The following is an 18,147-nucleotide window of genomic DNA, read 5'->3' as shown; positions in this document are numbered from 1 at the left end:
CTCGCCGGGGGAGCGGCCCGTGGCTGGGCCGTCGCGGCGGCGTTAGACCTCGGAGCGCGTTAAATTTAGCGCCGGGCGGGCAGCTGTGAGCGGCATCCAGGCGTGTCTTATCGCTGCAAGCGAAAAGCGCTTGGAAATATTTCGTAAATTGATATTACGGTTCGCACGCCCTGATTTATCCGCGTGTCCTACCAACTGCTATGCGTTTTGCATGCTTCAGTCTGCTATTTTTAATTTAATGCGGTCTGCCGGTGACCCACACCGTGGGTGTCCGGCGAGTCTCGACCCTCCCGTCGCCTGCAGCCGGCCCTCGTTCAAGCGCCGCTTTCGTCCAAAACGCAAGGCTCCCTCCCCGTCTCCTTGTTCACCCGTTTCCAAGAGAGCCTTCCACTCGTGCAGGGCCTCTACGTAGCGTTTTGAAGAGAGTTTTGAATGGAAAAAGCATAAAACGGCTTCTTAAGGGAAAACAGCATGGTGTGGCCTGTCACTGTCTATAGCACGTTTTCATAATTAACAGCAGGCAGTGTTTATAGCCTGTCGCCTTACGCGTCCCTCGGACATCCTCCTCTTTGGATGTGGTGCTTGTGAACAGTGAATGAGACGCTTCACGCGACGAGGCTTCGTCCTGCTCTGCGGTGCGCAGAGCGAGTCTCCTGAGTCAGAAGATTCAGGTGGGATCTGTATACTGACATCTAAACTGCAAGCATTATTATTAAAACTACGTATGCTGTGGAAGACCAGAACTGTAGCTTTTCAGTGCTTTTTCAAGCGTTTAATGAAGTCCTTAAATTTACTGTCTGTAGTTTTAAAACTTTGCTAAAATTTTGCAGAGAGGATTTTGCTTCAGCAGCAGTGGTAAAGGGCAATACAGGTTTAAGCCAAGCGGATCCCATCTTGAGGAAATCCGTATTGCCATAGAAAACAATGGAAGGCTGTGACCTTAATGTTCTCCCTTTTCTTCTCGTGATACCCTCCAAAGCTGAGGGATGAGGCTCCTCAGAAAGCTGTTATGCCTTCACAGCATGCCTCCTTCTGGGCTGCTTGCAGTGTCGGTGGTGGCTCAGGCGCTCCTCTTCAGGCTGTGGGCYGAGACGTGGTGTGACAGGCTGATGGGTTTTCCTTTGTGGGTACACATCTCCTGTCAGTTAACAAAGGATATGTTGGTCCACCTGTACTCTTCCTGCTGCATCTCTTGTGGTTTTCCACAGCTTTTTCATCAGATCTTCCTGGAGGAGTGGAAGGGRATGTTTGAAGTTGATGGTGGTGCTTCCTCTGAAGCAGGACCCAGAAACTCGTTGCGTGTGACTGTCTTGGCGTGTTCGCTGCTGGCTCGGGTCTCGGTTATGATGCTTCAGAGAGGCTGGCTCTCAAACTGAGAGCTCTTCTCTGCTTGTAATCATGGTTTCCGTGGCACGTGCTTTCCTCTGGATCCATGACTTTCTTGACTGGTGAGGAGAAGATTGTATGGGGAAGACTAGCGAGCGCACAGACTGAAAGTTTAAACACGTTTCTCTGAGTAAGCCTTTTCCTTGCTGTCTTCATTCTTGGCTTCTCTCACTGACAGCATTTAGCAGCACACAGAGCGTTCAACCAGATAATAAACTAATCATGCCATTTCTCATACAGGCTCTGAAGAAAGAAAGACTTTATTATTGCTTCTTTTTTGAAATGGCTGAAGGTGCTAAGGTGTTGCCGTGCTTCTGCCTTCAAAGAGATTATCAGTGCTGTCTGTTTGGCTGTGTTCTCTTCAGGTACTTCTTAGGCAGCAGAGCTCAGTTTGACTTTAGCATTCCTGATTTTGTTCATGTAGGTTGCTTGAATTCATTTCCAAGTGATTGTAATTGCTACCTCATCAGTGGTGCCACAAGAAACCCTTAAATCATTTAACCACAGGAAGTGCATTTCTACCATCATTCATTTCTGCATGAATTCCTTCCTTGCCTTGCTTTCTTTAGTAACTCCCAAATACCCATTTTTGAATGAACAAATGTTAAGCCAAGAACAGCCTAAAATAAAATCATAAAAATTAAACACTTAGGATTGTAAGCTTTGCATGTAGTGATGTGCCAGTGCAGTTGTAAACCTTTTAATATTCTAAATTATCCAGTCATCATTATAAAAGTATTACAAAATATATTCTACGTCTTAATGCTTTTATYCATTCATTCTGTCTAGCACCTATGTAGTGAATGTTGATTATGGCAGGCATGCAAATTGCTTTGAGCTCTAAGGATTGATGGTTTTTTTCAGTTTTAAGAGTTATTGCTTTGTTGTTGATTTTTTTCCATTTTGATAAGTTTTAGTGTTTTATGTGAGAGTGTAATTATATGTGATAAAAGCTTATGCATATAAACTAGAGTTCAGAGTGAGCAGAGATGAGTGTTTTAACAAGTGGGTGGCCTTAGACTTTCGGGTATGTGTTTCATTCAYGCAGCTCAAGGCTGGCTATGTGCACATGGTGGGGCATGAGGAGAGGTTTTGGTGCCCCTCGCGGATACTGTTTGAGGAAACCCGCTTGCTTCAGTTCTTCATTTGCGCCTGTGTTCTGGGTTGCCATTTCCTTCTCCTCGTGAGTCTCTTTTCCTCTCTGCCAAAGCTGTCAAGGGGTGAATGCATCAGTCAGGTCAGCTGCCTGTCTGGTGTGGCTGCTTTTTAAGCGGTAGTGCTGGTGCAGATTGGGCTGTGCTGTAGCTTTGTGAAGATGTGGTTTTATTCTCCAGACTCACCTCCCCCCGTCCTCGGAGGGGCTGGAGGATGGACGGTGCTTCCCACCAGCCGCCTGCACTTCTTTGCACGGCATGTTGTTAATCACTCACACTTGCCCTGCGTTTGTGTGTTTGCCTTTTGCTAACTTTTAAGGGAAAGTTTATTAGTCAAAGTTGTGGCGAGTATGCTTTAAATCTCCCAGGTCTCCGCTGATGCTTCCGGACAGCAGAAGCGCAGACAATCGTTCCTGTCAGAGCACTACAAAGAGGATAAAATCCCACAGAATATTCCTCTCACTCATGGAAGTTTACCTGGCTTTTGGAAAATTATTTTGGAAGAAACTAAATTTCTGTGGGCGCTGCACCTCATTTCCACACTTGCCTTACCGGTTGAGACCTTCCTCGCAGGTCTCCCAGCGATGCCTGTGGACCTGCAGATGCAGGTGGTCTCGGTAGTTACTAACTTCCCTTTCTGTTTAGAGCTGGAGAGTCCCTTGCTGTGTTGTTACGTTTGATCGTCCTGCCATRTCGGGGGCAGCGAGGCAGCGGGACTCGTGCTCCCAACCCCGGTCGGGTGAGCATCCGCCGGTCCCAGCTGGCGCTGCGGAGACCTCCTGTTTGCTGGTGTCTTTCGGCAGCTGATGCAAGCTCTCCTGTACCTAATTGCTGATTGTAGTTACATGTGTTTACATGGGAAATGCATCATTCTGTCTTTGAAAGGCACTGAGAAAGGTTTCTGTAAACAAAAATAATATGAGAAGTTGCATAAAGGTAAAGCCTACATAGTCACATTTTAGGAGCCGCAGCGCTTAGTGCCTTTACGCCCACATCGCCGAAATCGGTGGAAAGCTTGCTGTAGGGCTGAGGCAGGTACAGGCTCTGGGTAGTCTTGACCCAGTGCAAAACTTACTGTGACTTTAGTGTCACCAACTCTGGCCCTTTTTGGACAACACAACAGAATTATTTCTGTGTTGCCCTTATAAACATGCATATGCATGCATGGAGGTAATGAAGCCTAGATAAATTGTTAGTGTGTGCACCTAGGCTGCTATTAACTTCAAAACCTCATCCTGTCTCCTGGTATTTTGCTTGTTGTCATTGATTGCGAAGAGTAATGTAGTGTGACTGGAACTGAAAGGACCATTTCTTTCTCTCCCTCCCTCTGCCCAATATTTCCTGTGTTTGACAGGTCTCCACTGACCATCAGTTTCATTTTTATTGTGGTCACAGAGAAGCAGTGTTAAACAGATGTTTAAAATAATTTTAAACAGATGTTAAAATCATGAAAATTGGCAGGGCAAGGGCTGGACTTGCAACTGAATGTACTTAAAAACAAAATGAGCACAACAGTAACAAATAAATCGCCTCCTGACAAAACTGATTAAATTTCCAAATGATGTTGTGTCCTTCATTTATTTCCGAATCCTTCAATTGACAAGACTAGCTTTTTGTGTCATCTTTCTCTCAGGCAGGTAAAATCATCTGAGATGTGGTCCCTGAACTTGTTGTATAAAATAGGGGTAACGAACCTGTGTCTTATGGCCACGTACTGCCTACAAGTTAATTTTGCATGGCGTGAAGTCCCATGATTCCTCCCCTCCTCATATTGTTGCTAGATAATACTAAGGTGTATATTAATGTGCAACCTGCCGAGTATTTGTGAAAGGGCTGTTCGACCACAGCAAGGAAGAGATGATCCRTCTCGGTGCAAAATAGTCAGATAGCCAGAACATTACGATAACCACACTTGTGTGTAAATTCACCCTTCTCCAGAGTTCTCTCTTCATTCTTGTGAAATAAAAAAATGCCTGGATCAAAATAACTGCACCATATCAGCCACTGCTTCTTAGAGCCATGATGGGCCTAGGCACACCATACTGCAAGGTAAGGATCCATGCATTTTTAAAGAAAATTTAAAAAAAAAAAAAAAAAAAAAAAAAAAAAGGAATGTACCAGCATTTCTTCCCTTGTTCACAGCTGCTGGAGTGATGGTCAGAGTTACTTAGTGTAGATGGCAGCTGGGAGCTGACACATTTCATCATCTGGTCCTGCTCAGGGGAGAAAAAGGTACCTTAGAGTGGTCAAGGGGAGCGAGGTACAGACTTCAAAATGAAGCTGCTTGCTTTTTTGGTCATAGTTTGGGCAGCAAGTATCATTTTTCACATAGCTTTGTAGCTTGTTTCAAGGTAAACAAGATGTGCTTTAATCCAGAGATTTTTTCAGAGTCCTTTAGTATGCTCAAGTCTATCATAAATTTTTCTTTAGGTGCCAAACCCTCCAGAAGTTTACTGTTTTGTAATCTTGTAAGTGTTTTGTAGTGGCTGCACTTAGGTGCCTGGACTATTTTGAGGGTATGCATGTGCACGCACATGTCACATTAAGATGTTACTTTTGCTGGAGTTGCAGATGGCATCCAGCAAAATGTGTCTTCCCGTACATGCTTGAGGTGTGGTATTTTATACTGGCGTGAGGTGTGCCTTGTGACCTCTTCCTGCTCGTCTTTTGAACGGATATTTGGTTGTCGTGACTATGTTTAGTAGGGAAATGAGTAGAGAAACCCAGCTTGGGCACTCGTCCTTGCGCAACGGCTTGGTTCAGGCAAGGCAGTGTTTTTATTGGGATGTTTTTCAGGATGATGAGGAGGAGGCAGTGCAGAGGCAGGAATGCCACTAACGTCATCCTGTGCCTGCAGGAGCCAGACTTTGTAGGTATAGGCCTGTAGGGCTAATGCTTCAAGATATATTCCAATAACGCTGGTTATTTTTGACTCCTATTCTGCTTGAATTCACTGCTTCATGTATTGCTGCCTATATATGTGTATGCCACAAAACATACAGGTGAGCTGAAGTTGATGGCAAAGTTGTTTTTTTTTTTTGTTTTTCTTTCCTCCCTTGTACATCTGTGTTTAAACCCTTTAGCTTAACTGTCTTAATAACACAAAAATGTTGCGTTTTGAGCTGTTTGCGTTTTTAAATTAACACTTTTCTGCGAGAAGTACATTTCTGACATTTGTCACCTTTTTTTGTTAGCTGGAAAGTTCCCACAGCTGTCCTTTGTGGCTTCCACTTTGTTTTAACTGCTGTACTTGAAACATGTAGTAACTTGTTGGAGCCCTTCAGCCTGGTGAAGGGTGGGAATCAAAGCGTTACAAAATTACATTTAAAGGGGGAAAATTATTTTGCAGTTTTATCCAAGGGTTTGAGGTCATTATTGAAGTCTGTAAGGAGCTGGTCAACAAATTACAGCATTTCATTGCGGCTAGGTAATTGTGACATTCTAAAAAAATACGTGCTTTTTGATGACAGATATTTGCATATGTTTTGCTTTTTGGGGGAAAAAAGTCTTTCCTAGCTGCAGATGTACAGCTAAAAATGGAGGCTGTTGAATAAGTTTCTGCCGTGCAATGCTGAATGTCCTAGGCCAGCGTAAGCTTGTCTGGTTGATGTCTGTACTATGTATTATGAGCTGAGTTTATGTACAGACATGCATTTTTGTGCTGGAATTATTTGTAATAGCTTGGTTTCTAATTTTAAAAAGAGTACTTGGGGAGAATGCCCTTGCAAAGCCGCCGCTTCCTCTCTGCAGCTGTGTGCTAATGCATCTTTATGAGGAAGCAAGTAAAACCATAATGGTTGGTTCTGCGCAGTCGTGACAGTTGTACCTGACTGAATCTATTTACTGAGCTAAGGCTTTGGCTTTTTTGCATAAGGAGCCGTATATTGTTTTCTCATGAAGAACACTTGTACTAGTCCATTATGTGTGTGTCAGTGCTCCAGGAACCACATCTTGGTATCTTTAATGACATAGAAAGTCTGTAGATAATCGCTAATGGCAAACAACTTGGTATTTAAGCATTGCCATTTCTGTTCTGGCATATTTTGTGGTCTCATTATATGACCTGGCTTTTTTTCCATGTTGCAGCCTTTGTAATTTGGCAGACTTGTTGCTTGATCAAATGTCTTTTGTCCATGCAAAGACTTCTAGTAAAATAATCGTTTGGTACAGAGTTGCATATCTGTAACTGATGTCTCTGTAAACAAAGTATAACCGGCGGTAGAGAACATGTGGTTTGAAGAAATTTGATAGTAAAAATGTAAAATTAAGTATTGCTATCCTTATGAGCAACCTTTCTTGCTTGGGCAGCGTATCAGCTAAAGAGAGAACAGAAGCCAGCTGCGCTATTTGAAACATAAGCTTTCACATTTTAAATGTATTCAAATCCTGTCTGGGGCAGGAAACTAGTATGAACATTAATTAGCTTTTATATACGTTGATAATAATACGGACAGTACCATTCTGATGGAGATCATAACCCATTTTATCATAACATCATTTTAATCATTGTAGGCTCCCATTTTAACGTTATAGTCTCCTTATGTTTCCAAAGCAAAATGAATTTAGATTGCATTCTGAAAGCTTATCCTTATCCTGGCATTGAATCTAAACTGACTTTAGAGCAGGAATATATTGGCCCTGCTTTGCAGTTACAGCAACATGCTGGTAGCGGCACCTCTATTTCTGTGTTTCCATGTATAAAGCCCCCCCGGCCCCCCATGCCCTCGCTAGATGAGGGTGAGCAGCACCTTGCAGGCGGCGAGAGGCGAGTGGCGCAGAGCAGCTGGGGCTGTACCGTGAGCGTCTCGCTGCGCGCTCTGCCCGAGCCAGCCCTCGTGTCGAGTGAGGCCATGCCAGTGGCGAAACGTGGGATTTAAGATGCTAGAGGCCTGCGATATTATCTGGTAAGACAGAGATTTGCTCAGTGCTTTCTTTAGTTGTTGAACATGCCATGGGTAAAAAATGAGATAACAAAGGCCTAAAATACCCCATATTGTCTTTGTGCTTCCAGCTGCTTTAGTGTGCTTGCCAGTGCGACACACAGCATTTATCTCCAATTTAAAATCAAGAGAGGGACTTATTTAGTCATTGACTCTAGGAAAATTTCCAAAACGCTCTACCAACAAAGTACAGTATGCCAGATTTGGTAACCCCTGCTTCTGCTTGAGCAGAGCACGCTTACGTGAGCGATCCTGCTGCAGCCCTGTCAGTGTGCATCAAGCCCAATATGAGGAAATTTCTTTAGTTTAATGTAAACAAGTCCTGATCCCTTTGAGTGTATTCGTGATCCCACTTCTCTTGTTAAGAGACGTAGCCCTGTTTCTGGAGGGTTTTTCCTCGTGTGTAGCCTGTGGCTCAGCGTACCCTTGGCTGAAGGCAAGCCTGTGACTTCAGGCAGCTGCCGAGSTGGTTTTAGAGTGACAGGTTTGAAAGGGGAGGAATGCTATGGGCAGAGACACGAAGGGCTCTGGGCGAAGGCTGAGGAAGAGGCTGGCAGCGTACCYGTGGACCGTGTAGCCAGAGGTGCCATGCTGCTGCCTGCCGGACAGACCAAAAGTGCTGTCGAGGAAGGCCGTTAGTCCGTTTTGCGGGTGGAGAGCTGAGGCGTGACCGAGTCCAGGCTGAGGGGGAATGGGTGAATCCTGATTTACGGCTCTCGGCCTCTGAATCACAACAGCGTCCTCCCTCCCGCCCTGAATGTTGTTTTAACGCTGTTTGCTCTGTGGGCTGATGCCAATCTTACGATGTTGCGAGATGAGGTATCGGCAGTGGCATGCGTTTTCATGGCACAGCGTTAAATTCCGCAAACATAATTTCTTTGGATATTTGTTCTGTAATGTGTGAAATCAATGTTGGTGCCACTTAAGAGAAAGTACTCGTTTAGGAAGCAATTTCTAGGTGCCTGGTAGGCAAAGGTTTATTCTGGATGGCTGCAGTGGGTGGCTGTCTTTGGTCACTAATCCCATGCCACGGGCTTGCATCGTATTTGGGCAGTTTGGTGAGTGAAATGAGCTTCTTGTGTATTAATGCCACTCATTTAGATTGAATATTCTAATAATCCAGGACTGTGTGGCACTTCGGACCGTGTATCATACAGCAAAGCTGGGTGGGTGCGGAGAAATGGAGATACCTCTCAAATAGGAGAACTTGCTGTCAGTGGATTAGGTGGTGGGACTCAGTGGCTGGACCTGAGTCTCTGAGCACGTGTGCACTGTTGGTGGGGAGGTGCGTGCGGCCCGCGAATGCCCACAAACCCCAGCTTCGCGGATACCATTATTTGGGTTATAGCTGCTTACAGCAAGCCTTGCTGTTGTCCTCTTCCTTGAAGCATAGGCATAGGGGTCACATTAACCCAGGTTTGTATTTAGGTTTTTCTGGTTCCTGTTCCTGGGTGAAGTTTGCATATTTTTAATGGCTTTTGATGACTGCATCATGCCCTCCAAGGCATGAATTACCAGGGASCCTCCTGGAAAGGGAGACACAAATGATGGCAAAACGCAGAACAGACACATCGTGATCTTCAGCACTTTCTGTTCCTACTGTGCCAGCTGAGGACTTCTCCAGACAACTGTCAGCAAGTCTTTGTATGACTGTTTGTAGATGAGTCTTTGCAGTCACCTGGTCGCCAGCGCTTCAAAAGAGGTCTTTAAAGACTTGCAGCCTTGGAGACAGTTTTTTGGAGAATTCTTCAGCCGACTCTGTTGCAGGAACAAAAATTAAAAGGCGGTGGACAAGCAGGCATGGTTCAGCGCCTCCATCTTTGCTTCTATATATTCTGCCTCCAAAAAGCTCTGACCTGGAGCAGGCTTGCACCTGGAGCGTGTTTGCGGTTGCCTCTCCAATATGCAGCAAGGGGAGTGCTACGGCTTTGAACCAAAAAGTAGCAGAATTGCTTTGTGTATTATGTGGCCCTGTGAGCTTATTGTGCTGTTTGGAGCCTGTTGGACTGAGTTACGCTGCTGCTTGCTGGGATATTGGAGCATCAAAAATAAGCACTATGTGAATAAGTGTGTTCCAGCTCTGTGGATGCGATCCCAGGAATAACGCTGCATTTCAGAAAGAATGAGTGTTTCATTCCTGACACTGCTTCTACTGGTATATTTTGTTTTCTTTGAAACAGCAGGCTTGGAGAGGAAACGGACCAGATTTTTGGCTATTTTTGACAAAGCATTCAGATAATACACTAATTGAATCTTAAACATATGCAGTTATAATTTTAAGTCAGTAGATGTTTCACTAACAAGGCAATTCTCTCTCTGTAATGGGATGAGTGGTTTGCTTAGCCGGAGGAGAGCTCCGTTCCTTATGCCTTGCTGCATCCGTTTCTGTGTCATATTCCCCACAGACCTGTGCCGATCCTTGGAGGTCGTTGCATGACAAACGGCATCAAAACGTGCGTGGAAGGGGCTGTGCTCGGGGAGAGGCCGGCGCCCCGGGACGGAAGCGCCCTGCGAGCGGGGAGCCCTCCACGGGGGCAGGCCGAGCCCTCGCGYGGCGAGGCTGGAGCAGGGGTGGCTCCATCGGCCGCAGCAGCCTCCAGGCCTCGCTGCYGGGAAGGGCGGTATCCGCGGAAAGCAGTTTCTTTCCCAGCCCTTCGGGACTGCGAGATTAGGGGAGCACGTCACAACCTTGTTGTTTCCCTCTTTCGCAGGTGGGATCCGCTCTGCAATCCCTTTTCATAAACAGGGGCTAACCCTGGGTTTAAGGATCTCGGAGGGGACAAAGGAGTTCAAGTGTCTTTTTGATCTTATTTGCTGCCCTGAGGCGAACTAAGACATTTTCTGTGAACTGATCTCAGCTGTGCTTGGAAATTTACTGAAACAGCTACTCCGAAATAATTATTTTGGATGGATATTTTGGTGTGGGTGCTCATACTCTTGCATAAAAATGTCTTTTACTAGTCTGTTTTAATGCACTTTGGAAGTAGAATAACTACTGACTAATTATTCTACAATAGCTATTTTGGTTAATGTCTGAGTGTAGAAAAGCCCTGATGCACAGAACAAAGACCAACTTTTTCCCCCCCGATTCAAAAGACGATGTTCTTTCTAAGGTATTAAAAGTATTTCTGTTCACTTGTGTGTTTAGAAAAGAACATACCAGTGGTAAGTTTTATGGCGCATGACTTAAAATATTTCATATTCATTAGCAAATAAGTAACAATTAATTTTACATTATGATGCTTAGGGAATAGACTGCAAGGAATGGTATTTAGCTGTGGCTGTTTGGCAATTATGACCTTGTATATAATAACAGACTCGATAAATTCTTGATGTGAGAGAGCACCATTAATCAGCACAGAGTTAATTAACTGTGATGCGTAGACAGGAAGCAGTGCGCACGAGTATCTGGATTTCAGTAGTGCTGTAGGCTGAAAATATATGACTTGTCTGATGCGAGGAGAGAGGCCCGTTCATTCCCACAGAATTTCCCTCAAAACCGATGCTACGGGGGGGGGGTAACCTACTCCCTGCAGCGTAGTCACACCGGTCACTTCTGTCAGTGGCACCAACCCTTTGACAGACCTTAGCTGCATCACTCAGACTTTTCTTTGACCAGCATTTTTCTTCTGGTTTGTTTTATCGTTGGCTTACCATGAATATTAATAGAAGGGGTGGCTTGCTAACCTGAGATTGTGCATTTTTAATCATCGGCTTATCTGTTTTTTGCTGTCCTTTAGAGCCGCTTTCATAGTTGTGGGCGCTGTAGAAGGTATCACGGAAGGACTCGGGCATCTGAGTCACAGGAGGGTTTTGAGCTTTGCCACAAGAGGCCAAGCAGCAGCCACTTCCGAGGGCTTGAGCGGCCCTAGTCCCACAAGGAGACACAGCAACTGGGTCTTGTTTTCTTAATGCTAGCATCTCCAGTTTCCTGAGTCAGAAGACTTCGTACGCCCTGTCTTGCTTCTTGAGGTTAAGTTGACCTAGAGGTATGGTACAAACGCTGCTTCCCCCCTCTCCCCCCCACCCCCCAGTGGGTACAGGTAAGGGTAGCCCTTCCTCTCTCCCCGCCCCAGGTCGTTAATATTAGTTACAGTATGCATGTGAAGAGGGCTCCATCTAGCAAATCACTAATACAGGATTAGCCTCCTGCATTTCCACAGGGTACATTTACTAAACAGAGCCAGAAAGAGATAAGCAAAAACATACAGTCTGGATCTTTCTTCTGCCTTGTAGTGACTGAAAATGTACTGCTTATTAATGCCTGCTTTTATTGGTAAAACACTTTTAGGGCTAGGAGAATTTGAAGATTTAATCCGCTCTTTATTGTTTTATGTAATGATCGTTGGCTTTGAGCATCGAAGGAAGTGTTTTGTTTGCTTCCTCCGTTTACCAAGACAAATGTTTTCCCCGTGTTCGCCCTCCTTTACGGAGCAGGCTGGAGGTCCGTGGCGGCTCTGCAACAAGGAGCTTGTTATGGGCGCCGGGAGTGGGCACAGGAGGGAGAGGAAGGCAAGAAGTTCTCATTTTAGAGCTCGATGCAGAAAGCGATGATTCAGCTAATCTCTGCTCCTGCATAAATGAGCTCTTTCTGCCTCAGCTGTGCAGCTTCTGTGTTTGATACAAAGAGAGGCAATAATTCTTAAACGATGGAAAAACAACTTTCTTTTCTGCAATCTGGGAAGCAGCAGTCAACCAACACCTCTTGCTATTAACCCCAAAACGCAGTTAGAGGTTCCGGCCTGGCATTCTTACTTTTCTGCTCTCCCGTCCAGCTGTCTCTTCAGCAGGCTAGTGTGACTCTCTCACCGGCTCTGGCCATTCGTCCTGCGCTCCAGCTACCACCCAAGCAGGGTGTTCAGAAATGCTGCTTCTGCTAGGTACGTAACGCTTTCTCAAATTCTGCCCTTTGTGCCTAGTTTGTCATGAGTCACAAGGGATTAAATCCAGCGCCCTGGGAGCAGGCCTCCCATTGAATGGACAACAGTGTGTTAGGCTAATATTAATGACAACTATTCTGTTTTGGACTGACTGTCCAATATATGTATGTTTAAACATATGCACTACATAGTGCACATACCAACCCTTAGTATATAATTCTTAGATCTCTGAATTGCCTCACTTCAATTTTCTCTGGAGCCACATTTATTCCCTGTGCTGAGGAGCCCTTTCTCTCTTGCCCGTGTGCCGATGTGACTTGTCCTTCCTCACACCTCTTGTGTTCTCTGAGCCTGACAGAAGATGGCCTGTACCGTCCCAAGCTTGTGTCACAGAGGACTTTTAAATGTTGGGCTTTACTTCTTCATTTTTCCCTCTATACAATTAGTGCGATCTCTCTTTTCCGTTCTTGACACGGCCATGGTATCTGCAGTGCTGTGGAGTTGGAGTAAAGGTAGCAGTTACAGCTTCCTTTGCAGTAGTCCTTCCCCTAGGTTTCTCGGTAGAAATCCTTTAGATTGCCATTTAAGTTCTATCATGCCCTTCGTTCTTGGCTTCAGAAGAAGTTGGATCATTTTCTCCTAGTAACAGCTAAGACTGGAGCTGGTGGCAGTCAGAGCAAGAGTCATTAGTTTTCAAATGGCTTTAAGTATCATATGTCATTTGTGGTTCTTCATTTCATACATTTCTGAGCATCCTGAATAGATTCTCTTAGAACAGATTCTTTTTGGCCTTACAAACACCCCATGCCTTTTCTCTTTGTTTTAAACAAGATGGAAGTGATTTTATAAATATATTAGAAGTAAGCTGAAGACAATGGTAATTAATATTAAAGATCCTTTAAATAGTGTGGAAGGTGTGCGAATAATGGATAAAATCAGAAAAGGCTGAAAAATTAAAATAGCCATGGCAATGTGAAATTTTTAAACATTATTTTTGAGAGTCTGTGAAGGATGGGAGAAATACAGGCCTGGAGACGGACAGACTTCATGCCTCTTTTTGGAAAGAGGGARAATGAGCCAGAGGATTACTCAATTTAATGCCAGCATTGTGAAGCATACAAAACAAATAGTTGAACAGCACATTTATAAGCATCTAGGGAATGTTAAGGTAATAATAAAAAAAAAACAACCCCCCACACACGTATAAAGGGGAAGGGTTTGCAGGTGCGGGGTATAAGGGGAGGGAGGTCTGGAGGAGACGTGAGTGCGATGTTGAAGGTCATGAACTTGTTCCCAGAAGTCCCTGGGATGGCAGGAGTAAGGACTTTGCAGAAGTGAAGTCTCTGCTGTTGATTTTCCACTGCATTCAGGGAAATGGGACTTTGAGCACTCTTTTTGAAACCAATGCTGTGTTTATAACACCAGCAGAAACAGCCCTGTAAAGGCCCTGGACTTCTGCTAACTGCTGTAGCTGTGGGGGAAATAATAAGGAACAGTAAGTGCTAGGCTTGTTCTCATACGAGTGTGATGAGATAGGCTGGCACCTGGGCAATTCTGTGCTGTTTCTAAATTGGGAAGATGATAAAAGAACCCTCTTTCCCTTCCGCGCTCGTTTTCCACGACTGTTTTCTTTGCCGCGTCTCAGAAGGGTGCTCTTCGCTTTCTGTGGGTGAAGCAGCTGTCTGATCCAGCTCTCTACCAGAGCTGCAGCAATCTCGCTCAGTGATGCACGGAGAAAGCAGCTTTCGGTATGAATGGAAATTACAGGATTTTGTTGCCAAGTTCCAGTGTCAGCATGCAAAGGGGAAAATATACCATTGCCTAATTTCATGGAAGCTGTAAAACAAGGGGAAAATAAATGCTCTCCAGAAGTATCCTTGTAACTATGTAAGGAATTTAACTGTGTCTGAATCTAGCCGGCATTATAAGGTAGCAATGGCTGTGATATACTGACTCTTCTATCCAGAAGCATTTTTAATCCTTAAATGGTGCATTGTAGTTGCTTTCCTGCATGCCAGTACAAATATTTCCAGTGTGTTACAGGATGAATGAATGGAAGGGAGAGAGAGAAACTAGAGTGATGTTTTCTGATCACTAGATTTTTTTTAATAAGTCTAGAAAAGCTGTCTGTTTAGGGCATTTTGGTTGTACTGGTGTAGCAGAAGGATGAGTGAACAGCATTTTTAATGTCAGGGGGTGATATGGGTCTGTTAGCGTCAGATCTCTTGCTTGAAAAGGTTTTTTTTTGCCTAATGGCTTGCTATGTGCATAAGTTAACATCTTCTTAATGTTTATTAAGTATTCACAGTTTTGAGTACTTTATTCTTCTGGCTGCAGCTGGTCACACCACTGTTTCTCTTGCTTGTATGAATTTGAAAGGTTTTTTTTTTTTGTATCTTTTGCTTCTTTTTACCTTTATAATAAATTCCAGCTGAAGGGAATAATGATTTAAGAGAGTTAAGAACTTAAGAGCAGATACAATCTATACACAGCGGATCTTTGAATACACTTAACTGTTTCTCATGATTAAAGAACTTGTGCTCTAATTGCTTGAGAGGCCTTGAAGGTGAAATGAATTAAGTCCAATACTGAAAACAAATGGACAAGTTAGATGAGGAGGTTACAAGAGTAACAGGAGGGAATGTGATTTCCGCATACCTGAAATACCCGGGGCAGGTTGCTTTCTGACACGCAAATCCTGTGTGATAAGACAAGCATTCTGTGGTTGATGCCAGTTCTTTCTTTGAAGTCCATGCTCTCAAACCACATTGTAAACATTACTTTTAACGTAACAGGTTGGCTAGGTCTCACAGCTATTTTAATGTGTTCTTGGAAACTTTTAAGCTTGTTGATCCCTTTTTTCATTCTAGTAAATTTTGAATTAACCTGTACAGGTATTTGTTCCAAGTACAGGGAACCTTCTGGGAGAAGGTGGAATATAAGTGGAGTATACAAATGATACATTGCCGTGCTTCCCTTGGAAAGGAGCAGATATGGATATACCATGCGTATAGCATTTCCTCTTGCAAAGGGCAAGAATTGTCTTGTAAGGAAGACGATGCTGCCCTGACATGGAGGCATCAGAATTCCTCCTCCTCYTCCTCGTGGATGTGGAAGGAAATTCCTGTCTGGTTTTGTAAAGGGAGAGGTGGGTCTGCATGTAATGCCACTTTTCCCTGTTTTTCCCCTTTGACATCTCTCTTGTTATCAGAATATCTGAGACCCTTTGGCTGTCTGTACTCCCCTTGTTGAACTTTCTGTCTTGCTCTTCCTTTTTAACCCACAAAAAGTCCATCCCTGAAATTGTCTTATTGTTATTTTCATTTGTTCACCCTTTCTGAATTTTTCTGCTGACTTTTTTTTCTCTTGTCTTTTGAAATTTCGTCATGCTGCTTGCTCTCCCAGCTGTGAATTTGCTTGACTCACGCTCTCAGCAGCACTGCTGCCTGGCGTGTTTTCTGCAAGGAGAGGAGCTGCTGCGACCAAGGGCAATGGCTGATCAGTGGGGCTTTAAAACTAGCACCCAGATGGGAGGCCTGGCAAAACAAAACCAGGTATTTCTTGTTACCTAAAGAATGCTTCTTTGTGCATGTGTTTGTGCCAGTAATGATTTTACACCAAAGCAGCCTGTGAGCATTGACCCTTCCCAATGGGTTTCAGCTAGGAAACACAGAAAATTTTTCAGTCAAGAATTCCTCTTTGAAAGTTGTTTTCTCACATGTGGTCAGAAAATCCTATGCCTCGTACTTTATATCCTATCTAGTTTTGAATTATCTGTTGCTAAAATATGTGCATGAAGTATTCTTTCATGGTATGAGAAGGCATCTGCGTTTACAGCTGCAGCTGGATTTCTAAAAACCATTGACTTTTGATTTAAAAAGATTTTCTGGAGTGTGGCTCCATAAAGCTCATGCTTAAAACAGCAGTAAAACCACATCCTGACTCTAAAAGGTAAAAATTGTTATTGAATGTTTAGGAATATGTTCAAAATACAGATGCGGGTATAAATTAAAAATCCAATCCTCAAGTAGAGTAATAAAAATTAAGGCAGTAATATATATATTTTAATTTTGCAAAAAAACTTAGGACAAATGTGATTGTACAGTCTATATGCTATTAAATTATATTTAAACTCATTCTTTATTATGCATGTCTGTCCGCTTGTGGGGCTGTGTGGGGACTATACATCAAAAAATCTTTGGAATGCTGCAATGGTGATAAGCTTGTGGTTTAYATTACCTCATGGCAGCACTGTATGTGAGCAGTGCATAAAAGGCCTGAATTCTCTGAAACTGGCCGCCCGAAAACCACCAGGGCCCCCTCCACCCCCGATCCCTGCGGGCTGGGGAGCTGGCTGTCAGTCCCTCTTATGGGACAAAGCACAGGCTAGAAAAGGAGCATGCAAAACTGAGCGATGCTCTAATATAGCCAAGGAAGTGAAATAGTTTCTTATACCAAAATAAGAAAAGTGGACTGTAACCTATCCTTGCAAAGTCCTTTTTTTTTTTTTTTTTTTTTTAAATAAATACAGTGTCTAGCCACATCCATTTGGTGGGTGAAAGGCTCACTAGAGCAAGAATGTGGCAGTATATCATAGCGTTACACCCAGTAACCCATAGTTTTCTCTCCCCAGTACTTCAGCTGCTTCGGCAGGCTGCCTTACGACCTTGAAATTTCACCCATCTTCGTCCTATCTGCTTTATTTCTGAAGCACCTCTTCCCTGTCCTTTAGATTGTAACCTGCACGTGTCCAGGAGTTTTACGATTTATTTCCCCCGTAAAGATTCTGTAAAAATGGTGATAGCTGTTAGTTTGTAGTGGGATGAATAGGAATATCTATTCTGTGATTGTTTTTCTGAACGTTGCTTACTTTTTACAATTAACCTTTCATAAAATATCCAGCACCAAGCCTTTCTGGCATTTTCACGCAGCCCAGCTTCCTGGGTTTGGGTTAGTGGTCTATAACAATAATAATTAATATTGCCATTCAGGAACTACTTTTTGGATGTATGGACACAAAAGCTTGGCGCCACCAGAATTTATGGGCATGTTGCCCTTAACTTCCGTGGGGCTGGGATTTCACCCGTGGGTGGTGGCTCCCGGGCCTGGCAGTGCTCCGGAGACGTCCTTGTCTGCTTTTCTGTCTTCTAGGCTGGCGCAAACTCTGCAGGCTGGAGCGGCGTGTTGCTTACGGAGCACCTGCCGACGCTTTCATATTGAAATATTAAATCAGAGGAACGACTGGGGCCAGTGTAGTAGGAATTCACAAGTTGTATTTAGAATCCTGGAAGATCATCCGTAATCTCCAGCTTTTGTCCTTAATTTAGACATTAAGCTGCTGGAGTTACTGAGATCAAAGCTTCTTATTACTGTAAATTTAAAAGTACCTGCTGTTCACTCTTTACTGATTTATTTCAGTGTTCCTAGAAATAACTCTTTAGCCCTTAAGTCTGCATGATGACAGCACAGACAGGTTTGCTTTCCACTTATACCTCGTAATGTACTTAGATTAACAAAACGTACTGGCTGGCGCGTGCTGATCCTAGCAGCCGCTGATGTGCGGTGTGTTGGAGGGAGCCGCGGGAGCTTCGAGGAACTGCGGCCGCTCTCAGTTGCCCCCCCGAAAAGACCAAGGTGCCTGTTGGGACAGGTCTCAGTAAAAGCTTCTGCTCGGTAGGTAACGCATGTACTTTGAAATCAGTAAGGTACGTAAACGAGGTGGGTGCTGTGTCCGGCTGCGTTCGCCGCCCGGCCGCCTCGGCGTTGCGGGACCCTGGGGAGATCTGC

Source organism: Apteryx rowi, unplaced genomic scaffold, assembly GCF_003343035.1.
Source record: "Apteryx rowi isolate R43461 unplaced genomic scaffold, aptRow1 scaffold_559, whole genome shotgun sequence".
NCBI lineage: Eukaryota > Metazoa > Chordata > Aves > Apterygiformes > Apterygidae > Apteryx > Apteryx rowi.
The sequence above is the reverse complement of the archived record's forward strand: the minus strand, read 5'-3'. Positions refer to the sequence as shown.